Consider the following 24,899-nt stretch of genomic DNA (forward strand, 5'->3'; position numbering starts at 1 on the left):
GAAGTGGAAGGCAGTGGGGGCCAATCCGAGGCCCCAAACTCAGCACCCAGGAAAGCAGGTACAATTCAGGCTCCATGGGGGGTAAGCAAGGGTGACTCTGGGAGGGTCCAGCTAAAATGTCTGAGAGTGAAAGGACATGTTACCAAATGGTAACATGCTACTCGGCAAGGTGAGATGGGTCCCAGCTTTTCACCTTAACCGTGGCTCACCTGACATCACCTTGTGGCCCTCCCAGCTGGTCAACTGCTCTAATGTGAGCTTTGTCAACTGGGAAGGTGAGGCACTCCTGTGATCCCGGCTAGCCCCGTGGCTAAATGCAGCCAGGGTCCCCAGTAAGCTTCGGCAGCTTATTAGATTACACGGGAAAAGTCGAGATGGAGTATTAATTCTGCACACCTCTTCTCTCTGCCCAGGGAACCGGCCTTCCTGGGTTTCACTTTTCAAAGGCTGAAATAGATACAGAGATTTTGAGCTTAATTAAGGGAGAAGAGTGCTCACTTCAGGTCTTTTCAAACCCACTTTGGTTCTGAGCTCAGTGGAGCCAGTGGAGACCCAGTCACCATCTGGCATGAAAGGTGTTGACTCAGAGTCTCCGGTCAACTCTAGATATCAGATCCAGAAACAAGGAGAATTAATTTTGGAGGCTGCCTCAGATGCCCCTCCTCTCCAGCCTGTAAGTTGAGAGCTTCTTCTGTATTGACTTGGAGGTATTAAAAAGTTAGGTCTGAGAGGTCACCTGCAAGGCAGAACACCAGGTGCCAAAGCTCACCCAACAGACCAGGATTATCTTATCAGCTAGGCTGATAAAACTCATGAAAGTCTGGCCATAAGGAACAAATATTTATAAGCCCGACACCTCTTGGTCCATTAGCGATTAGGCACAGAGTGTGAGCAAGAGCAGAGGGGGCTGGTTCCTGATCAGAATCTCCCTGGGCTCGCCCTGTCTTATTAAGGAGAATGCTTGTTTGAAAGTTGCACTGTTTAGGGGACACTCTCTCCTCTACCACATGACGTTATGCCGGCCTGTGAGGAGAGAGCTATCTTTACTTTCATTTTATAGTTGAGGACACCGAGGTACAGGGTGGTTAAGTGACTTGCCCATTCGCTTAGCTACGAAGTGGGACTTGAACACAAGTCTCCTGATCCCAGGCCCGTGTGCTTTTCACAGGCCAGTGGTGGCCTGGACTGGATCCCACTTGACTGTCCTGTAAGTCAGCAGCTCCTCAGGAGGCCCCTGCATTGCCTCAGTCCCAGGGTCACTGGTCCAGCTCTCTTGGCAGAGGAGGAAGGACAGTATCTCATGAAGAGGTAAAAAGAGTGACCCTCTCGGCCAAGCATGGTGGCTCATGCCTGTAATCCAAGCACTGTGGGAGGCTGAGGCGGGTGGATCACCTGAGGTTAGGAGTTCGAGACCATCCTGGCCAATGTGGTGAAACCCTGTCTCTACCAAAAATACAAAAATTAGCCAGGCATGGTGGCACGTACCTATAGTCGCAGCTACCAGAGAGGCTGAGGCAGGAGAGCTGAGATCGCACCATTGCACTCCAGCCTGTGAAATAGCCCTGCCCCCAATTACGTGCAAACCTGGAGTGGATTCCTGGGGCTTGCAGTTGATTCCTTTGGGCCTCCAATTCTCTTCTCTGTATTTATTCTCCCTAGGAGACGAGATTAAATGCAAATGTATTTGGGCAAGAGGCCTGTGGTGTCTAGGAGGCATCACCGATTGGCTTTCATCTTGTGCTAATTGTGGAGAGAGTTGGGTGGAACCTGGAGGAAACCCCCTTCCTGGGTCCTGGGCTTTCCCCTCTGCCAGAGGGGAGGTTGAACTAGATGATCTGAGGGGCCCTTCCTGCTCTGACCTCTCAGGCACAGTTTCCTGGGACTGGGAACCCATAAACCCTTCTCTTTGAACCCTTAGCAACGGGAATGGAAGTGCTGTGGAGGATGTGGAGGAAGCAGCTTCTATACTGAGAGGAGAGGCCGTGAGCCGCTGTGGGCAGGAAGCGGCCCATGCGGGGAGGTGAGTGCAGACATGAACAGGCGACTGTGATGGAAGCCTGGGGCACAAGGAGATAAGAGATGGGGCTCCAGAGATAAGCAGAAGCTGGATCCCGAAAAGCCTTGTGAGGGTTGTCAAGGAGCTTGGGCTTTATCCTGAGCACGGCAGGGAGCCAGCAAGGAGTCCCCGCTGGGAATGTTTGTGTTTCACAGTGTTTCCTCTGGTGCAAGTGTGGATGGAGAAGCGATGGGGAACGGGAGGGAGAAGGAGAAGGTGGTGGGAGAGAGAGACTCCAAGTCCGCTTAGTTCTGCTTCCCACTCCCTTCCTCTGACCTACACTGGCCTGGTTGTGATACCTGCATTTGCACGGACAATGACAATAGCTACGATTTATAGATGCTTATATGGTGCCGGGCACAGTGTGGGATATGGGATATGCTTTGTCTTGTTTAAGCTCCATAAGAACCCTATGAGGAGGCTGGGCACAGTGCCTCACGCCTGTAATCCCAGTGCTTCGGGAGGCCAAGGCCTGTGGATCACCTGAGGTCAGGAGTTCAAAACCAGCCCCATCAACATGGTGAAACCCTGTCTCTGCAAAAATACAAAAATTAGCCAGGTGTGATGGTGTGTGTCTATAATCCAAGCTACTCTAGAGGCTGAGGTGGGAGAATGACTTGAACCCAGGAGGCGGAGGTTGCAGTGAGCCGTGATCGTGCCATTGCACTCCAGCCTGTGTGACAGAGTGAGACTCCGTCTCAAAAAAAAAGAACTCTTTGAGGTAGAAACTCTTATCTTCCATATTTTACAGATGAGAAAACTAGGCTCAGAGAGGCCAGGTGTCTTGCCCTAGGTCACACAGCTGGTGAGTGGTAATACCAGGACAGGTGTGGCTCATTCCAAAGCACCTGCCTGTGACCATGGGCTGCCCTGCCTCCTGAGATGGCCATCGGCACACAGTCAGCCTGCACTCTCCAGTGGCGGGGAGGCTCTGTTGGTCAGCTTCCTGCAGCAGAGGGGTGTGAGAGCAGTCACAGCGCACATGCCATGTGCTGCGGATGTCCTCAAAACAAGCTGCAGGTTGCATCTGGAGAAGCATGAGGCCTTTGGGAATGTTTGGGCTCCACGGGCTGCCTCATCCTTGCCTGAATGGGAGGAATAGAGCTGGGTCTGGGGCAGGCTCTGGTCCTCGTGACCTGCTCCATCCTCCTCTCATATGGAGGAAGCTTTGGACCTTCATGAGCCATTTCCTAATCCAAGAGAAGCCCGGAAGTCACACTTTCCAGTGGCCGGAAGGCCACTGCTAGTGGCTCCTTCACACTTTGCCTTTTCCTAAAGGGGAAGTAGAGCCCCATGTGTGGGTCAGGAAGGGCTGGAGGGTGTCCCAAGGAGTCAGGGCAGTGCTCCCTGAAGGCTGGGCTGGAGGAGAAGGGAAGAGTCTCATCCCTGATCCCTCAAAGTCCCTGGAGATGCTCAAATGAAGTGGTGAAATTCACATGCTTCCAGCCAGCGGTAAGGAGCAGAAACATTACTTTGTTGACACCCAGAGTGTAGGCTTCTGCTCTGGCACAGCCATAGGCAGCTGGGTAACAGTGGAAAAGACCCTCCCCACTTCTTGCACCTCAGTTTCCCCATGGGAGGAGATGAGCCTCAATCCCCGCTTTTCAGGCTGGCAGGCTTCCTGGCTCTCGTCAGCCATCAGGCCCCTACTTTCTCTTAAAGCTGCTCTGGAGTGGTGCTGGCAGGTGGAACAGCTCAGGGTCAGCACCCTGCCCCGCCCCACCGTCCACCCCCAACCTTATAAGCATGCTAGCTCATCCGGCTTTCTACTGTCAGCTGGAAGAAAGGGCTGGCTTACACCTGCAGCAGGGCACGCTGGCTGATTAATTTATTTTGCATCACTTTGCATTACCTGGCTCCAGAGCCTCCAGCTTGACTTGCAGATTTATGTAAAAGAACCCAGCATGCAAATGAGCCAGGCCCTCGTCTTGTTTCCATCACAGGGAGGGCTGCGTTGCTAGTTCCTGGCCCAGCTGCTCTTCCCCAGGCCCGCAGGTCCTCACAGCTGGTGAGGTGGAGTCATGGGGCCATTCTCCTCCCTGCGCTGCCCTGCTTGGACCCCAGGCCCGGGGAAACATGCACTTGACTGTGGGGCTAGAAAAAAAGAGGTTAGAAATGCCCCCTCCCCAACGAGAGCGCCTGTGTTACTTGATAAGAGAGACACAGAAATGAATATAGAGAAACAAATACACAAAACAGAGAGAGGCAGAATGAACGGGAGGAGGACGGGATCTGGGGGGCCAGGAGATCCGGGTGTCCATAGAGCACGCACAGAGGAGTGGGGCAGGGGGCTGGACAAGCTCAGAGTCAGAGTGAAAAGCCAAGGGAACACAGAGCAAGAGGAAAGAGAGATGGGGACACCGAGGGGGCTGCTGAGGGAGTGGGTGAGACCCAGAAAGAAACAGATTTCAGAGTTGCTGCGGAGGAATGAGTGAGGATATAGCAACAGCCTGCCTGTGGGGGGAAGTGAGGGAGGAGCTGGTGATGATGACAGCCTGACGCTTGTGAGTGAGGACCAGGAGCCAGAGGCGGAAGTGACGGGAGAGAGTGCAGGGAGATACCCGAGCTGCCCTCTTGGAGGAACTGGCAGTGGTTGGCTGCCGTCAGCGCTGCTGCCCACCTCCTAAACCCTTGATTTATATCTGTCTATCTCTATTTATAGGCACACATATCTGTAGACATACGCACATGTATATAAACGACACAGGCCCGCACGGGCCAGGAGAAGATCTTCTGCAGCCATCAGGCTCTAGAGAGTGAGCTTAGGGGGTTACCTAGGACTGCAGTGTGTCGGTCCTATAACAGTGAAGACGGCTCTGCCTCCATAGGCCCTGATGAGCGTGCACCCCCTGCCCCTGGCTGGCTCAGCAGCCAGCGCCCCTTGGTGCTGGGATGCCCCTCTTCCTCCTACAAGACCTAGAGGACCAGCTAGTCCCCTGCACGTGCGCAATGTGAGCGGAAGAGCAAGCAAACAAGCAAACCAAAAGAGAACGCAGAAAGCCCTTCCGGCTCCGCAGCCTCCTGTGCAGGGAAGTGGAGTTTCTGGGAGGAGGGAGCCCGTGCAGGTCCTGGGTGGGTGGTCCTGAAGTGCGGTGGAGAGAGGGCTGGGAAAGCTTCTGTGGCTTTTGGATAAGCTCCACTCTCCCCAACCCCCAAACAGGAGCCCAGGGAGGGGACAGGAGGGACATTTCTTTTCCTTTTTTTTCTTTCCTTTTCTGTTTGTTTGAAATGGGGTTTTGCTCTTGTCGCCCAGGCTGTAGTGCAATGGTGCAGTCTCAGCTCACTGCAACCTCTGCCTCTCAGGTTCAAGCAATTGTGCCTCAGCCTCCCGAGTAGCTGGGATTACAGAGGCCTGCCACCATACCCGGCTAACTTTTTGTATTTTTAGTAAAGATGGGGTTTCACCATGTTGGCCAGGCCGGTCTTGAACTCCTGACCTCAGGTGATCTGCCCGCCTTGGCATCGCAAAGTGCTGGGATTACAGGTGTGTGTCACCGCACGCCACCAGAAGGGACATTTCTTAAAACCTAGGATGGCAGCGCCGAAGAGGTCCTCAGAAACCCTGCAGCCCAACTCCCTCCTTCCCCAGGAGAGGGAACCCTGGTGCTGAAAGGCCAGTGCAGAGGTGGGCGAGGGCCTTTCACTACGCAGCTCTGCCTTCCTTGGCACGGCCCCCTTGGCGTTAATGACCTCTCCACCCTGTCTCTGATCCCCTGAGCTGCCCACATCAGCACTGGGCACACTCATAGCTCCTTGGAGAGTGGCCACTGTTTTCCCTCAGAGACAGATGACCTTCATACACATCGTGAAAGTTACAGACTCAGCCCCTTCTGCGCACTTTCTCCCAACACCCCAGGAAGACCCGGGACCCACCATGGGCCACCTCTGCTGTCTTACTTGGGAATACCTGCCTACTAGTGTCACTGTAGAGGAAGCTGACAGGCAGCTCAGGCCTAGTGAAGGACGTCCCATTGGCCTTAGGATCTTGCCTGGCAGAGATCTGCTTTAAGATGCCATCTCCAGGGGCCAGGCATGGTGGCTCAGGCCTGTAATCCCAGCACTTTGGGAGGCCCAGGTGGGTGGATCACCTGAGGTTGGGAGTTTGAGACCAGCCTGACCAACATGGCAAAACCCCATCCCTACTTAAAATACAAAATTAGCTGGGTGTGGTGGTGGCGCATGTCTGTAATCCCAGCTACTTGGGAGGCTGAGGAAGGAGAATCGCTTGAACCCAGGAGGCGGAGGTTGTGGTGAGCTGAGATAGCATCATTGCACTCCAGCCTGGGCAACAAGAGCAAAACTCCGTCTCAAAAATAAAATAAAATGAAAAGGTGCCAGCTCCAGGAGCCAAGGTCGTCTCCAGAATCTCCCACATCTAGAAGTGAGCTGTGTCTCCAGAATCTCCCACATCTAGAAGTGAGCTGTGTCTCCAGAATCTCCCACATCTAGAAGTGAGCTGTGTCTCATGTGACTGCCTGAGCCTGATCCAGTTTCTGCTTATTTCAGCCAGCGGTCATCTGGTGCCATGGTGGCCTGCTTGTGGCGTGACCTTGGGGTCACTCTGGCCAGCCTCAAGGGTCACCTCTGTGTTAACCTCCAGCACAGTGGTTTTTAGACCCTTTGAGAATGTGGTGAAGCCCTGTAATGCTGCCATATCCACGATACTTTGTACACAGTGTCAGGAGATTCATGGACTCCCGGAAGCCCTCCATCTAAGACAGACCCAAGAATCCCGTCTGGCATCTTTAGGCCTTGGGAAGCTGGTGTCCATGTGTGGAGACCCCAGGACCCCACTCATTTCAGAGGGAAACCATATCCCTGACAAGGTGGCATTCCAGGACACTTCCCACAGAAGGTCTTTCCCCTTTTCTGCCTCAGAGATTCCACTCTAAGCAACTCTTCCTCCCCTGTTGAAAGTCAGCTTCTTCCACCCCCTAGCTACATTTCAGGGCTAGCTCAAATGACATACCTCCAAAACTCATTTCTAGGCTGGGTGCGATGGCTCACACCTGTAATCTCTGCATTTTGGGAGGCCAAGGTCAGGAGTTCGAGACCAGCCTGGCCAACATGATGAAACCCTGTCTCTACTAAAAACACAAAAATTAGCCAGGCATGGTGGCACATGCCTGTAATCCCAGCTACTTGGGAGGCTGAGGCAGGAGAATCGCTTGAACCCGGGAGGCGGAGGCTACAGTGAGCCAAGATGGCACCACTGCACTCCAGCCTGAGCGAGAAGGGTGAAACTCGATCTCTAAATAGATAAATAAATACACCATCATTTCTAATTCCCCTTGGACACCCTCTCTGCGTCCCTTCCCAAACCCCTTTTCCATGGAGTCCCTGGACCTGACTTCACTTTGCTCTGTCTCCTGCCAGGCTTAGCTGAGCACCAGGTCCTGAGCTGGCAGCCGCAGACAAGCAGAGCAGATGACACTGAGAGCTGGGGAGTCCTGTCCCCTCAGCAGCCAGTGCAGGCGGAGGATGCCCACAGGCTCGGGAAAGGGCCTCAGAGGGCGTGCGTTGTGGAAGGAGCAGAGGAGCCTGGGGAGAAGCTGGAGCAGGGGAGGGCAACCAGGCAGGAGATCCTCTCCGTGGGTCCTTGGCCCTGTTCCCCACCTGCCCTGTTTCCCAAGAGCCGCTGCTGAAGGAAGTTGTGCGCTCCAGGCTCTGGGACTGGCTGGAGATGCTGAGAGGCCCCTGTGAAAGGGAAGTGATGGGAAGGCTGGACTCTCTAGAGGGGCAGGGCAGGGAGGGGGCATGGGAAGTTCCATGTGGAAGGCCCGGGACTAAGGGTGGGCCGGGGCTCAAAAGAGTGAGAGCTGCCCCCTCGGCAGAGTGAGGTCTCACCAGTCCGGGGGGTGGCCCAGACATCCAAACTGCCTTGGATGGAGAAAGCTGTTTAATCTCCCCATGGAAATCAGGAAGTTGGCCTTCCCACAGCTCATGGGGAGGCCAGAGGAGCGATTTCAGAGGAAAGATTAAAAGAATTAAAGTAAACTCAGGAGGGAGCAGACAAGAGGGAGCTAGGGGCAGGTGGGGAGCTCCAGGGTTGTCTGCAAGGCCCCTGCACCCTGAACCCAACTGGGGGTGCTTCTGGAGGCAGGGGACGAAGAGCCCTGCTGGGGTGGAGTCCATGGTAAGGGTTGACCCTGACATCGGTGGGTGGGGGGGTGGATTCTCTCGGGGTGAGAAGGAATACCACAGGGGCCGAAGATCTTGAGAGAGGTCTGAGAGGAGACAGCAAGAGGCCAGGATCACAGTCTAAGCCCAGATTTCAAGTCCAGGCGGGTCCACTCTTGGATGGGGGAATGTGGGAAGCAGCTCTGTGCAGGGGGCTTGGTCTCTCAAGGACCCTACTCCAGGCCTGGAAACTCCAGCCCCAAACCTCCTGGCTAAGCTGGAAACGAGGGCAAGAAATGTGTGTGGTGGGTGGGTTTTCCTTAGCAGAACGTGTCACAGAGGCCACCATGGGGCTGAGGGGCAGGGACAGGGGCTATTGTCCCAGGAGACCCCAGGCTGCAGGACAAGGACAGCCTTCTGGGCAATTGCCTTGTACTGCTCCAGGTCTAGACCAGAGAGCCAGGGTCAGAGGGTAGCTGGGGCTCGGGCAGGGATTCTGGCGGCTCCTCTGCTCTGCTGTGTGCTCTAGCCACACACGTGTGCACACACGCACACACACAGAGGCACACACCACTCAGCCATGCTTGCTTGCTCTCATATTCTCTGTCTCTCTCTCACACACACACTTAAACATACATTTAAATAACTTGCAGACGTATATTAGCAAAAACATTCCATCTGGGCTGGGATTTCTCTCATTGCTTTGAATTCCTCTGGGTCTTAACTTGAAAAAAAGTAGGAAGAGGCAAAGATTTGACTAATGTTGGGTTAAGTTTTTTTTTCTTCCCCCTTTCTTTCTTGGTTACTGACTGCCAAGAATTTGTATTTGTAAAAGGAAAAGAATTAACTGTGTTGATTAAGAGGCAAACTCCCTGGAAATGTTCTCTCTTAACCCTTTTGTACCCTCTCAGCAAGAGCTAGGAGGGTTCTCTGGCGTGGGGCTGGACATCCCTGGGCTGGAGGCCCAGAACCTTCCGAAGGGCTGCTTCTCCCCTATGGGAGCTTATGGAGCAGAGGCGAGCTGGGCCCTGCTGGCATGCGTGCAAGTGTGTCTTTAAGCAGATGCGTGGGTATGTGGTGTGAGTGTCTATGTGTGAGCGTGGGTACTGTGAGCTTGCGTGTGGGAGGGGGTGTGCGCATGTGTGCACGTGAGTGTGGTAACTGCACACACGTCCCCTGGCAGATGTGGGGTGTGCTAGAACTCTCGTGGCCTGCTAGCTGCAAGGTCAAACTCCAGAGAGGGGACCTTCACCTTGACCTAATTAGCGGAAACTGATGTGGCAGGAGGAGGGGCGTGTGGAGGCTTAGCACAGAGCAGGTGAGCAGGCACTGGGGTGGGGAGGCCTCAGCCAGGGAAGCAGGGTTTCTGCTGACACCCAGCAGCTGACATCCAGCAGCTGTCACCACGAGTATGCAGTGACCCTACACAAGGATCACCCTGGGCGCTGGTCCTTGTCCCTGTATGGAGGGGCGGGGACTTCTCCTCTTTCTTGCCACTCCCAGCTCTCCATCCCCCCGCCCCCCCACAGCACAGCATCTCTGTCCCTCAGGAACAGCCTGGGCTGCATGGCCCCCAAGCTAGGATAGGTTTTTGCATCAGCGAGGTGGAAGCCTCTGGAAAAGGGATCTTCTGGAGCTGGAGCTGAGGGATGTGACCAGGTGTTGGGGGCAGACAGAGAAGAAAAGAGGATCTTTCTAGAGGCTCTGAGCTTCCTGTGTCTGCGTCCAACCTTACAGAACCACCTCTAGTCCCCTGAGCCCCACGCCCAGCCTTGCTCCTCCCAGGCTCTCTCCTGCTACCTGGAAGGACTTCTGTCCCTCCTTCGTTAGCTAATTCCTACTTGTCCTCTAAGTCTTAGATGCCACCTCCTCCAGAAAGTCGACCTTACCCCTCACACGTAGCTGGCTCCCTCTTGCATGACAACCCGTGGGCACAGGGGCACTGTCTACACGGTGTAACCCTTACATCCTTTGTCTGACTGCCCTAACGGACCCTGCACTGCTTGAGGGTGGAAGCACTGTCTTCTTCATCCTAAAGAAGGGCCCAATCCACACTCCCCGAGTTGAACTGAGAGCCTTTGACTGCTGAAAGGAGCGTTAGTCTCGCCATGTGCTGTGATAGAAAGTGCCCTGCAGACATGCCCCCCACTAGAACACTTACCATAGACCCCGAGATTATCTACACATGACACATATATTTGGTCCTCGCAATTTTCTTTTCTTTTCTTTTTTTCCTTTGCTGGTTTTTTTTATTTGAGACAGAATCTCGCTCTATCACCCAGGCTGAAGTGCAGTGGCATGATCTCAGCTCATGGCAACCTCTACCTCCCGGTTCAAGCAGTTCTCCCTGCCTCAACCTTCCAAGTAGCTGGCATTATGCCCAGCAAATTTTTGTATTTTTTGGTAGAGACAGGATTTGACGATGTTGGCCAGGCTAGTCTCGAACTCCTGACCTCAGGATGATCCTCTTAATTTTCTGTGAGCTCCTCAGGGAAAGGATTCAGTCTTAGTCATCCCCAGGGCCTAGCAGAACATCAGACAAATAGCAAATGCCTAATAAATGTTGAACGAATCAAAGAAGAGCCAACACATGATAAATGTCTAAGAACATACACACAGTGTGCATGTGTGTTTCAGCCTCTTACTGAAGCTGTTAAGTACTGTTAAGAGCTGGAGGAGAGAGAGGAAACTGCTATCAGAGCAAGATTGAAAGGAGGGAAGAGAACCATTTGTTGACCACCTACTATGTGTCATTACTGCCCCAGGCATCATCCTCGTCTTCATCCGTGAGGAAGAGATACTTACCTCATGTGACATGTAAGGAAATTGAGACTAAGAGAGGTTAAGTAATTGCCCAAGGTCACCCAGCTGGTGGTACAGGTTAGGCTGGGGTTCAAACCCAGGTCTGTCTGAACCAGAGCTTATGCTTCTCCCGCTGCACCATGTTTCATGAAGGACAGGGCCATCGAGCAGAGTTTTGAATGATGAGCAGGAAGAACCTGACTTGGTAGCGGAGGGTCTCAAGCCCAGGCAAGTGGAGAGGACCCGGGGTTCCCGAGAAGGATGCATGCTGGCTCTCCGGTTCCACGAGCTTCCGGGAGCTTCTGTGTGACCAGGAAGCACCAACGTGACAGGGGCCAAGGCAGCTGTGGAGGAAGGCGATGGAGCAGAGAGTGGCCACAGAGGCCTCTCACAAGCAAGCCTTAAGCCCAACCTTGGCAAAAGGAGCCAGGACAGCAATAGTGCTTATTGGGTGGCAAGCGCTGTGCTGAGCACTTTGCTAATACATCTAACTCTTAAAACGAGGCTATGAGATGGGCCCTACTGTTATCCACAAATACAGATGGGGAAGTGAAGGTCCAGAAAGGATCAGAACCTGCTCAAGGGCACACATGGTGGGCTAGCGGTAAACCTGGGGTTTGAACCCAGACAGACTAGTTCCAGAGTCCGTGGCCACTACACCAAGGAAGGAAAGTGTGGCTAAGGATGGCCTTCAGCAGCAAGAGGTCAGTCTTGGTCAGCCCAGTGGGCTGGGGTTGCGGGGTGTGATCAGATGGCCTTCAGCGGCGAGAGGTCAGCCTCGGTCAGCCCGGTGGGCTGGGGTTGCGGGGTGTGATCAGATGGCCTTCAGCGGTGAGAGGTCAGCTAGGTCAGCCCGATGGGTCGGGGTTCGGGGGTGTGATCAGAGTCTTGTTGGGAGGACTGTCCCAGACCAGCGCCGTGCCTCTGTCTGGGGAGTCCAGCGGCATTCAGAAAGAGTGCAACTGCCGGACGGTGGGCTGTGGGAGGTCACGACTCCCACACATTGTCCTGCTCTTAGGATTTGCTTTTTGGGGGAAGGCGGAACTTCGTGTCAGACCACTAAGAGACACTCTAAACTCACGTTCAAGAGATTTCTACCCTGCTTTGGAACTTTGGGTCTGGCTTCCGGGGATTCTCCCGGTATCTTCCCCCCAGCCACCCCACAGCAGCCTGCAGTCACCACCCCCGCCGCCCCCAGGCCAGAAATCATCTTCAAACATTCTCTCATCTCCTTTGCCCACTTTGTGATGGGGTTGTTTGTTTTTTTCCTGTAAATTTGTTTCAGTTCTTTGTAGATTCTGGATATTAGCCCTTTGACAGATGGGTAGATTGCTAAAATTTTTTCCCATTCTGTTGGTTGCTGGTTCACTTTAATGACAGTTTCTTTTGCTGTGCAGAAGCTCCTAAGTTTAATTAGGTTCCATTTGTCTCTTTGGCTTTTGTTGCCATTGCTTTTGGCGTTTTAATTGTGAAGTCCTTGTCTGTGCCTATGTCCTGAATGGCTTTGCCTAGGTTTTCTTCTAGGGTTTTTATGGTGTTAGGTCTTATGTTTAAATCTTTAATCCATTACAATAGCAAAGACTTAGAACCAACCCAAATGACTGGATAAAGAAAATGTGGCACATGCACACTGTGGAATATTGTGTGGCCATAAAAAGGATGAGTTCATGTCCTTTGCAGGGACATGGATAAAGCTGGAAACCATCATCCTCAGCAAACTAACACAGGAACAGAAAACCAAACACCACATGTTCTCACTCATAAGTGGGTGTTGAACAATGAGAACACATGGACACAGGGAGGGGAACATCACACACCGGGGCCTGTAGGGGGTGGGGTACAAGAGGAGGGATAGCAGGAGATGGGGAGATTGGGGAGGCATAACATTAGAAGAAATAGCTAAAGTAGATGACAGGGGGTGGATGCAGCAAACCACCGTGGCACGTGTGTACCTATGTAACAAACCTGCATGTTCTGCACATGTGCCCCAGAACATAAAGTATATATTAAAAAAACTTAACAACAACAACAAAACATCTCCTCAAACACCCCTTTACCTTGGTACCACACCTGATAGTTACCAAGCATTCGTACATCCTCGGCCCCTGGGCTCCTCCTCCCCATACCATTCCTGTAAGGCAGGCAGCACAGAGATTGTTAAACCATTTTACAGATGAGGAAAATGAGACAAGCTTAGTGATGTTTGCAAGCCACATGGCTGGTGAGTCACATTGGCTACACTGTTAGATTTCAAGGCAGTGGGACCAGAAGGTAGCCTCATATGGGAGGAGTGAGTGGGATCCAGGTTGGTACAGCCAAAGGTTGGAATGAATTGGATGAGAAATCCCAGTTTCTCTGTGCCCAGAAAGTCGCACCTTGAGTCACCTGCGTTTCCCTCCCTGGGACACCGCGCCTTCCCAGCTGAGCCGTGTTGAGTCAGCTCCCTTCTGCCTCTCCAGGGTGCTCTCAGCCATGCCCTCCCGGCTTTTCTAGGATCTGACTCAAGATCCATTTCACTCAGACAGGTGGAACCTTCTGGTTTAGGGCCCACCTTTAAACAAGAGATGTTTGGAAATTATTCATGAAAGAAGAGCCCCATGAACAGCTTTTGACCTCTCCAGAGAAAAGAGATACGCAAGTTTACAGTGGTAGTGGTAATAGTAATATCCAATTACACAACAGCCTCAACAATTACACCTTGCATTTCTTCCAAAGAGCTTTAAGCATTTTCAAGTTTATTAGGTGATTTGATCTCGTAAAAGTCCCACAAATGGGTAGTGATGGTTATTATTATTATTTTATAGATGAGAAAACCGAGGCCTAGAAACCTGTCAGTGACGTGCCCAAGGCCTTGTGGCAAGGGAGCAGGGAGGTCAGGCTGGGTCTGCTTCCTGACGTCTCCAGGTGTTTCGTGTGTGGGACTCCCTCCTGGTGTCTGAATTCCTGTGAAGTGAGGTGTGGACAGAGGAGGTAGCTGGCAACAGGCTCAGAGGATTTTCCTGCACATGGTCACTGAGAGGCAGTGAGTCAGGCACCCTTATTTTGAGTTCAGTTTCCTCTTTCACTTCCCCAAACAATTTCTGGGGATGGTGTTCTCATGGCACCCATTCTCAGATGAGGAGTGGGGGGTATTCGTGTAGCTTCCCCTGAAGGTTTTCATGGTCTTGGTGATCTTAAAAAGGGTGAGTACACACACTCCCCTCCCAGGACTCCTCCTGTTCTCCTGGTCCACCAGTGCCCCTGCCAGTGTGGGGGATGGGCCTTGCTAGCCCCATCTGTTACCATGGCCTCCTCACCGCTTTTCTGACTGCAGTATCTTTCTTTCTTTCTTTCCTTCTTTCTTTCTCCTTCCTTCCTTCCTTCCTTCCTTCCTTCCTTCCTTCCTTCCTTCCTTCCTTCCTTCATTCCTTCCTTCTTTCCTTCTTTTTTAACGGAGTTTCACTCTGTCTCCCAGGGTGAATTGCAGTGGTGTGATCTCGGCTCTCTATGACCTCCACCTCCTGGGTACAACCGAGTCTCCTACCTCAGCCTCCCGACTAGCTGGGACTACAGGCACATGGCACCACTGTCAGTTAATTTTTGTATTTTTAGTAGAGGTAGGGTTTCACCATGTTGGTCAGGCTGGTCTCGAACTCCTGACCTCAGGCGATCCACCCACCTTGGCCTCCCAAAGTTCTGGGATTACAGGCATGAGCCACCTTGCCTGGCCAATTTTGTGCTTTTTAGTAGAGATGAGGTTTTGCCACGTTGGCCAAGCTGGTTTCGAACTCCTGACCTCAGGTGATCCACCCACCTCAGCCTCCCACAGTTCTGGGATTACAGGTGTGAGCCACCTTACTCAGCCTGACCTCAGCATCTTTCTCATTCAATCCTCTCCATGACTGACCTTATGAGAGCTCTCTCTCCAGCTCTCAGAAATTGTCAGTAGAATCCCATTACTTCTGGCCTCAGCTTGGCCCCACCCAGTCAGGTCCCAACTACCTTCCCACCCTTGGCTCTTCCCTCTCCTCCTCCTCTTGAGACTCTGTCTTCACCTAGACTGGAGGACACGCGTAGACGAGCTTTGTGTCTTCCCACCTCCACAGTTCCCTTGGCCTGGAAAACCACTCCTACCCCCTCTGCCTGCTGGATTTCTATCCAGCCTTCAAAGCCTATGACAAATGTCACCTGTCTCTTGAAGCCCTCCTTGATTCCATCATCAGAAAATGAGCTCTCCCTCCTGGGATGTCTCACAGCACCTGGTATACAGGTCTTCCCACAAGGAGTTCTCTGTGCTGTGGCAATGGTGTAAAGCTTTGGATGTTTGCGAAACTACAACGATTGCAGGATTCTGCAATACTGCTCATGTGCACGTGCACGCGTGTGTGTGTATTGGTATGAGGGTGATCACAGCTACATAAACACTTGCACATCAGAAAGGGATGAGACATTTACTAGGTTTAGAGTGTGTCAATCACTTCAGCTCTGCCAATGAGCGGAGAGCCAGATGTCTCTCTCAGAGGAAAGAGAACACTCACAATAAAATCTATAAACACACTTGGGGGGAAGAAAGAATGGAGAGAGGGAGGAAGTGAACAAGTATGTATGGCTCATTTACCATAGCCCAGGCGCTGCGCCGGAGAGGAAATTTCATGTGAGCAGCTTGCCTGCTTAACCCTCGCCGTGGCTGAGAGGTAGGAATTATTGCCCCTGTTTTGTGGATGAGTTCTGCTTCGGGTCAGGTTCTTAAAGCACAGGCTCTGGGCGTGCAGGGTAACTGGGGAACACTCCCAAAGCAGCACCGTCAGGGAGTCATGAAGGCAGGCTGGGGGCAGAAGGGAGGCTGAATGGCAGTGAGGCTGGTGTGCCAAAGCTTGGGTGGCCCTTCTGAGATGTACCCCCATTGAGGCAATGAGGTCCTTGTGCTCTCTGAGAGGGAGAAACCCAGGCAAGACGGCTCCCTTCAGCCAAGGGCAGCTCCTGGCAGGGGCAGCGTCCACTACATACCCACTGCGGGTCAGAGAAACACCTGCCCCCGCCACATGTAGCACTGTCAGCAAGTGGAAGGGGCAAGGATGGAACTCGGCTTGCCTGGCTTTGAAGCCCTCAGGCTGTGTTCCCGAGGCCCTGTGTGCCCTTCAGTCCATCTCAGAAGTCAGCATAGGCTGGGCACAGTGGCTCACACCTGTAATAGTAGCAATCTGGGAGGCCGAGGCAGGTGGATCACCTGAGGTCAGGAGTTCAAGACCAGCCTGGCCCACATGGTGAAACTCCATCTCTACTAAAAATACAAAAATTAGTTGGGCATGGTGGCTGGTGCCTGTCATCCCAGCTACTCAGGAGGCTGAGGCAGGAGCATTGCGTGAACCTGGGAGGCAGAGGTTGCAGTGAGCTGAGATTGTGCCACTTCATTCCAGCCTGGGTGACAAGAGCAAAACTCCATCTCAAAAAAAAAGAAGGCTGGACACAGTGGCTAACGCCTGTAATCCCAGCACTTACGGAGGCCAAGGTGGGGGATCATGAGGTCAGGAGTTTGAGACCAGCCTGGCCAACATGGTGAAACCCGTCTCTACTAAAAATACAAAAATTAGCTGGGCATGGTGACATGCATCTGTAATCCCAGCTGCTCGGGAGGCTGAGGCAGGACAATCTCTTGAACCCAGGAGGCGGAGCAACCTCCAGTGAGCCAAGATGGCGCTTTTGCACTCTAGCCTGGATGACAGAGTAAGACTCTGTCTCAAAAAAAAAAAAAAAAAGAAGCCAGCTTGGCCACCCTGTGCCCAGTGTACACTGTCAGGTATGTATGAACGGAAGACTGCACCCAGAAAGCTCCCAGGAGAAGAACGCTCTTCCCTCTTTCTGAAACATTTCAGGTAGATCTGGTATCAAATAATAGCAATGAGAAAGGTAGGTGTGGATCCTTTTGTTACTGATATTTTCTGTTACAGTCTGGTTCTTAGTCATACTTTGTTTTTATTTTTTATTTTTTTTGAGAGGGAGTCTCACTCTGTCACCCAGGCTGGAGTGCAGTGATGTGATCTCAGCTCACTGCAACCTCCACCTCCCGGGTTCAAGTGATTCTCCTGCCTCAATCTTCTGAGTAGCTGGGATTACCGGTGCCCACCACCACGCCCGGCTAATTTTTGTATTTTTAGTAGCGATGGGGTTTCACCACATTGGCCAGGCTGGTCTTGAACTCCTGACCTCGAGTGATCTGCCTGCCTCGGCCTCCCAAAGTGCTGGAATCACAGGCCTGAGCCACCTTGCCCGGCTCTTACTTATACTTTGGAAACATTGGTAGTGAGATCCAAGTGTGAGCTTTAAAGTAATTAAACCCCAGGACACCAGATTGGATGCTGGCGGTGTGGTGCACCAGCACATGCCCACTGAACACGTCACCTGCTGGGGACCTGAGTGCTGCCTGCTGAGGAAGAACCGTGGGAGGGATTTCTTTGGAAAACAAAGCCAAGAGAGGCAGGTCTCCTGACTTAACGGGGCATTTGGTTCAGCCTTTGCGATGGAGGTGTTTGTCTGTGCTGTGAGGTTCATATTCTCTTATACCGAGCCAGCACAATTTGTTACGTGCAATCTGTACGACTGTGGGGAAGGCACCAGCCACTCCGCTTTGTGCCTCAGTGTCCTCATGTATAAAATGAGAGGTTTCCAAAGTCTGCTTCTCCTTGAAACAGGAGAAACTGGTGAAGCCCTTAGAGGAAGGGAGGTGAGTGGGCCGGGCCAGGGCCTCCCCGAGTCAGCTGCAGCAGTGCTCTTGGATTTGTTTTTGTCTCCAAATGGTTTCACCTAAACCCAGCATTCTTCAACTAAAAACAAAGCTTGAGAACCACCTGTGATACCTGAGGGCTCTTATGCACAGCGCTGACATGCTCAGCTGTGATTGAGCGAATGGGGGTGAGTGAACAAATGAATGAATGAACGGTCTCTGTGTTCCTAGCTCACAGGGGCCGGCCCCTGGTCACACTTGTTCTTGGAGCAGATGGCCAGCAGTCCTGGGTATTCAGAAATCTACACAGGGCTGGATTGGACGCTCTCCCGACATCCTGTCAAGTGTAGGGTTCTATCTGTCTCTGCCATCGCCACTGACAAGGCCTCCTCACTTCAGGCATCTCGGATGCCACCAGGTATGAAGTGGAAAGTCATCAGCGGCGAGTCGCCCTGCGCTTGTCTTCTTAGGCTCTCTCGATACGTTGACTCAACTGAAAAAGATTCTGACAACAGCACCCCGAATCACCAGTAGGTTTGACAGAAGAATCACTGGGTTTTCTCAGTGTGTGTCCCGGGTGTGGCACCAGGGTCTGGCTCACGTCCACTTCCTTCCATCATAGGGAAAGGGCTTCCAGTCCTTTCCCGGTTGGCCTTGCCCTCCCTCCCACTATCCCTGCTTCCTTCCTTCCCTCCTTCCTTTCTTTCCGCTGAGGCAGTGGTTCTTAACCTTGGCGGCACGTTGGAATTGCCCACGGAAACTTAAAAACTACTGATGCCCAAAGATTCTGATTTCATGGCTTGAGGTATGGCCTAGGAAATGGAGTATTTTAAAGTTCCCTAGGTGATTCTAATACGCGGCCGAGGTTGAGAACCGCTGGTCTGAGGACACGAAGTAGGGATCCTGATTTTTGTCCCAGGCGTTTCTTAGTCTGCTGGTTTGGAAAAGTGTGGGGCACAGATGTCTATTGGCAGTGGATGGAAGGAAAGGGAAGTGGAGAGAAACGTCCCCCACCTCCCACCCACTCACTACCCTGCGAGATTCTGGGAGGTCAGTCCTGTGGGGTGTGCTGGTGACAGTGTGTGACAGAGGGGAGAGGACACCCCAGGACACAGTGAGGCTGCGGTGCACTGAGGGCATGAGGCCAACAGCCCTGTCCTGGAGCCTCAGGCACCGCAGTTTAGGGGGCTTCAAAAGGCTACGCCCTGGGCATGGTGGCAGCATTCCCACAGGGCGGGCCAGCAGCAAGGTGCCCCTGGCGTGACTGTGGGCAGCACAACATCAAAGTGGAACCGCACGGGGAGAGGGACCTCTGGGGAAGACACAGCATCCACTGTCGCTGACGGTCCTGTTCATGAGCACATGCGGGGCACTCTAAGGGGGTCCCCAAGTCAGAGTGAGCCCACGGCAGACGGAAAGAAGCGCAGTGAATTCCGGTCATTTCATGGATGAGAGCCCATCTACACCTATTGACGGTGAGCTCTGGGGTCACAATTACAAGTCACAGTCATGAAACTGTCTGGTGGCAGCCAGGGTAGTAAGGTCCAGCAGACACTTGCCAGCCCCCTCCGACGCGACCTCCTAGATGGATCAGCCGCCCTGAGCAGCTTTCACTCCATGTGTTCACCAGGCAGCCAGGTCTTCTCAACTCAAGGCTCTTCTGCATGGATGTTCTCAATGTGAATTATTTGCTTTACTTCCTGTGCAAATTTTCTCTTTTTATTTTTTTTAAATCACATTCTCTCCTAAATTAGAAAACCTCTTTAATTGTTAGCAGGAGCTGGGGTTCTGTTCCTTGCATGGACAATATCATTAAACATTGGAAAATAAACAAACTGGAAAAGCTTAAGACATTTTCAAACCCTTTGCTTCCCAGAGGGCGTCTGGGGCCCCGGGTAGGACCAGGTTCTGCTGGCCTGGGTTTATACTGTGTTGATGACTTGACCCCTCCAGCTGTGAGAAGCCAAACTGACAGCAGGATTGTTTTTCCTAAACTCCCCAGGACTGCAGACTTGATTTGGGAGGCACAGGCGCTGATTTGGGCGGCACAGGCGCTGATTTGGGCCGAGGTCTCCAGCAACTGCGCTGAGCTTCCTCTGGGGCGGCGCATGCTGGGAGGGGGCCAGTGGCTTTGGTGGCTGACGGCTGCTGTGAAGCATCGCTGTCCTCCAGCAGGACTACACAGGGCTGGGGAGGACAGGGGAGCCGTGGGAGGGGGCGGTGTGTGAGAATGTTTCTTTCCATCTTGCTGAAATGTGAGTCTAATGAAATGATAATGAGGTTGTGGCCTTTAAGCTCCATTGAGCTTCTTGCGCATTGTAATTTTACCCAGAGTGGGGCCAGTTTTTGAAATGATTAAAACTATCGATTCCTGGGCCTGTTCAGCTTGAATCAGAATTCATTAGAGGCCCAGAGGTGAGGGATGTACATTTCTCCCTAGCTGAGCCAGGAAACAGACCCCATCTTGTGTGAGTCTCCGGCTGGCGTGACTGCCCCTGGCGGTGCTGGCAGACGGACCAGTAATAGGATCTGTCATCCACAGAACAAGTCCTGAAGGTCCCAACCGTGAGTCCCAGCCCATTTTCCAGGAACTTCTCCCTCATGTTGGAGAAGAGGTTCTCTATGTTTAATCTTGGTTCTATTTTCTCACAGGCATTATAAGTGAAATGTCCTTTTCATGAAAAGAAACATGGAAATGCTCCCAAGTTTTGACTCAAAAGAATACTGGAAGGAGGAACTGCAGCTGGGAGGGCTGGCTGACTGTGTGGCCTGAACTTGGCCTCCAGAACACCACCTTTGTCTGGGGACAAAGAGGGGATTGCCCCTCTGATGTTCGCCGCCACTCTGCTGACTCCTAGGAGCATGAGATCGCTTCTTTAAAGTTCTCTTCCAAGTCCTAGAGCTGATATAGGTTAGCATCTTAAAAAGTAAACTTTGTAGCAGGGCACGGTGGCTCATGCTTGTAATCCCAGCACTTTGGGAGGCTGAGGCAGGCGGATCACTTGAGATCAGGAGTTCAAGACCAACCTGGCCAACATGGTGAAACCCATTCTCCACTAAAAATACATAAATTAGCCAGGTGTGGTGGCACACACCTGTAATCCCAGCTCCTTGGGAGGCTGAGGCCAGAAAATGGCTTGAACCTGGGAGGCAGACATTGTGGTGAGCTGAGATCACACCACTGCACTCCAGCCTGGGCGACAGAGTGAGACTCTGTTTCAAAAAAAAAAAGTAAAGAAAAGAAAGAAAGAAAAAAGAAACATAACTATAAGGCAGTGTTGTCTATATACCTTAACTTTAAGAAGAAAGAAAGAGATGAAAGAAAGAAAGAAAGAGAAGGAAGGAAGGAAAAGAAAAGAAAGAAAAGAGGAAGGGAGGGAGGAAGGGAGGGAGGGAGGGAGGGAGGGAAAGAGAGAAACAGAGACTCCGGGAGGGCAGGGCCCTGCTTAAGGTCACCTGATTCCTGGAGCTGGCGCCACGGCTGCGGTGCAGTCTGGTGGCTCTGAGAGGGGTGTCCCTGCCCACGCCAGCTCTGAGTCTTGCACCTTCTGAGAGTCACTCCTGAACTGCCTCCTACACGGGTGGTTCCCAAGCGGTTCATATCAAGGTCCCTTTGATTATCACGCCTCACCCCACCCCGGCACCGGGCTTTGAAAGGTCTGGCCTACCAAATGAACTGCAATTATGCAGTAATAATGACTCCATTTTCTCTCTCTCTCTCTCTCTTTTTATTAATAAAAGACATATGTGACATGCCACTCAGAGCTTTCAGTAGGGAGAAAACGAGTTTCCCCCACTAGGTTAATAGAATTCCGCCCAGAGGCAGACAGTTAGCAAAGCACCTTCTGGGGCCGGGGCTGGGAATCCGCTACACTCGACAGCCCCTTGCACGGGCCTCCCCGGCCGCCTGCCCTGGGCCCTGAAGTCAGGGGAGACAGGGGCCATTTCAGCTGCTCTAGCTCGCCTGCCTTCCCCTCCGTCCCTGCCGGAGTCAGCAGACCCTGACTTCTGGAGAAGCGTTGCTGCGATGTGTCAGCTGCTCCGGGAGAGGCTGGAGTGATGGATTCCAAGACCTGTCGGGAGAAAGGGTTTACGGTCAGTTAGGAACCGTGAGCTCCTGCCCGTAGCATTGCTGCTGGAATTTTAACACTCTGTCTCCCTCTGGGCACTGCCTTCCCTCCGGGCACTGCCTTCCCTCCGGGCCCTGCTCTCCAGGCACAGGGAACAGGGATCCTGTGGGAGAGCTCCCGGGGAGGTCTCAGGGCTTCGCTGGGTCCAGTGTCATGGCCAAAAGCCAGAGGTGAGGCAGCAACAGGATACGGCCGGCTTCCTGCTGCGCGGGGCCTTGGCAGGGGTGCTTTGCCAGGTCACTGTCGGGCACCCTTGGCCATGGCAGCAGCCAGGCCCTCCCCGCGCAGGCCGTGAAGGGAGAGGGAAAATGGAACACTGGCCTGGCTTCTTGACTCCTTCAGGCAACGAATCCATCTTGAAGGCCCACTGTGTGCCAGGCAGGGAGCCAGGAGCTGGGAAAGCAGACACAGCCTCCGTCCTCATGGCGCCTATCCAGTGCTGTACCTGACTCTCTCCCCACGAAAGGTAGACACGGAACAGTCAAGGGAAAAGAGTGGGGGCCGCCAGGAGGAAGATTTGCAGACGGGAACGAACTCAACTGAGAGGAATTCAAGGCCAGGCACAGTGCCTCACACCTGTAATCCCAGCACTTTGGGAGGCCAAGATGGGCGGATCACTTGAGATCAGGAGGTCGAGACCAGCCTGGCCAACATGGCGAAACCCTACCTCTACCAAAAATCCAAAAATTAGCTGGGCATGCATGCCTGTAATCCCAGCTACTTGGGAGGCTGAAACAGGAGAATCACTTGAACCCAGGAGGCGGAGGTTACCGTTAGGCAAGATTGCGCCGTTGCACTCCAGCCTGGGCAACAGAGGGAGACTGTCTCAAAAATAAAAATAAAAAGAGGAAGCAAAATAGAAAAACAGGCTCTGAATGATTTGGGGAGCCCAACGGACACTGTAAATGCCCAGCATTCTGATCACAGCTTTCTGTCGTTTTAAACTCCTGGGTTCAAATTGATCCTTCTGTCTCACACTCCCAAGGGGCTGGGACTATAGGCATGTGCCACCAAGTCTGACTATTTTTTTTCTTTTTTCTTTTATTGTAGAGACAGGGTCTTGCTATGTTGACTCTCAAATTCCTGGCTTCAAGTGATTCTCCCATCCTGGCCTCCCGAAGTGCTGGGTGACAGGTGTGAGCCACCGTACCTGGCCACTTCTGCGCTTCTCCAAAAAAAAAAAAAAAGTCCCCTCAATTCTCTTAAGCTGTTGACGTTCTGCTATCATTCCAGAGCCACTCCACGAGGAAAGCTTTTTGTTCTTTAAGAGTTACCTCTGAAAATGCAACATTCCCACCCCCACCATCAAAGCGTTGCTGCTTAAATTCCATCCCTTAAATTCGTAGTAGGAATGCACTCTTCTGAGAAACCAGGCCAAGAACTGGGGACCAAGGGAACCTCCAGAGGACACACATGAGCCGCACATACTTTCCCGCCCCTGCCTGGGCCACGCCCCAGTGGGAGCTGTGCTGTGAGCATCCGTGGCCATTCTTAGCCATTCAGAAGTGGGGTGGGGTGGAAGTCTTCCCACAGAGGAACGTGAGGCCATGCCTCTTACTGTCTGCTGTATCCTCAGCAGACTGGCACTGAGTAGCTGTTCAATAAACATTTCCTGAGTGACTAGAAGAAGGACACCATTCTCTAGCCATTTCCTCACCCAAGATAGCCTTTGACTATTCTGGGAGGGGCAGAAGACCGAGTGGGGGACTCCTCTCCACTGTGATGCAGGCTTGCTTTGCCCCAGGCTCTGTACTCGTGAAGTGGGCACATGTACATCCTCCCATCTCTTCTATGGCACCTACTCTCGCCTCTGGCTCTGCATGCTGCCTCCTCACCCCTCACCATCTCCTCTGACCTCCTCGCCTGGCCTCTTTCCCCACGACACCACTGAACCCTCCCTGGCAAAGGGCAGGGGTGACGTCCTGCTGAAGCTGCTGGGAAACCTGTTTTAATCCTTTCCAGTAGTGTTGGACCCTGTTGAGTCCTTCTTTCTTCTTGTATCTCCTTTCTTCCTTGATACTGTCCTCCCCTCATTCCCTCCACCTGTCTGACCTTGGCTCATCTGTCCCGTTCATGGCTTCTCTTTTTCTCCTCCAGTTCCTTTAATGGGACACCCCCCTGCCCCACACTGTAATTCGCATCTCCCACTCTTCTCTCCAGGTAGCTTGTCACCCACATCTACACTGATGACTCCCTCATCTACATTTCTTGCCTAAACTTTACTCTTGAGCATCAGACCCTCTGCATCCGAGGATCTTCACCTGGAGGTTCCAGAGGCCATGATAGCATCCATGACCAAACTCGCATCTGTCTCCTTCCTCTCTACCGGACCATGAGCAATCTGATGCTCGTCCTGATGTCTTGGCTATCTCTTGTGTATCTAGCGCCAGGCCAGCCCCTGGCATATGGTGGGCATCCAGGAATGTTTGTTGACAAATGACCAGTACCACTTAGAAGATGCAGCCTCTGCAGATCAGTTTCCCTCGTTTTTCCCTGAAGCTGCTTTCACGTGTTCATCCGCAGGGAAGGAGCATCCTATGGCCACAACTCAAGCATGGAAATGGACTCTGTGAGAGTTCTTCATCCCACAGGGAACTCCTTTGACCAAATCTGAGGGAGTGAGAAAGGGGTTGTGGGGACTTGCCTTTGTATCTTAGGTCTCCCCCAACACACACACACACACACACACAGCTGGATTTGCATATGTTAATATGGAGAACTGCAACGATTTAATGAGAAGCAGTGGGCCTCGTGGGTGAGCGGAATTCCTCAGAGTATCTTTTTTCAGATGTCTTCATTCATTCTCTCTTTGTTGTATTTCGGCAGATCCAGGTGTTTGCACCGAGTTGGTCCTGGTCCCCACTCCCATCCCCCAAATCTCTGAAACCACAGATCTCATTAGATGCCAGGCTCAGCCTTGTGTCTAGAGGGTGATGGTGGCAGAGCTCTCTGCCTACCTGGAAGCAATGCCAGGATGGCTGGAGGTAGCCTTCGCCAGGCCTGAGAGCCCCAGCCCAGAGGTTGGGCGGGATGTGCCTGAGGGGGTGGGGAGGAGAGGATAGAATTCCAAAGACGAGAACCCTCCATGGAG

The 24,899-nt window shown here is 52.6% G+C and overlaps 1 protein-coding gene across 2 annotated transcripts in view; it reads left to right on the plus strand.

Annotated features, from left to right (window-relative positions):
- Window positions 1–24,899, plus strand: part of LOC128929796 (uncharacterized) — a 126,180-nt gene that overhangs the window by 73,262 nt on the left and 28,019 nt on the right. Inside the window, exon 1 of one of the 2 annotated variants that reach the window (XR_013527173.1) lies at window positions 1,829–2,020. The exons of the other annotated variant lie outside the window; for it this stretch is intronic. The gene's annotated coding sequence lies outside the window, so the exon portion shown is untranslated. Of the gene's footprint in view, window positions 1–1,828; window positions 2,021–24,899 lie in introns of those variants that run through there. 2 annotated transcript variants of the gene reach the window in all.

The sequence above is a fragment of the Callithrix jacchus genome, chromosome 15, assembly GCF_049354715.1.
Source record: "Callithrix jacchus isolate 240 chromosome 15, calJac240_pri, whole genome shotgun sequence".
Taxonomy (NCBI): Eukaryota; Metazoa; Chordata; class Mammalia; order Primates; family Cebidae; genus Callithrix; species Callithrix jacchus.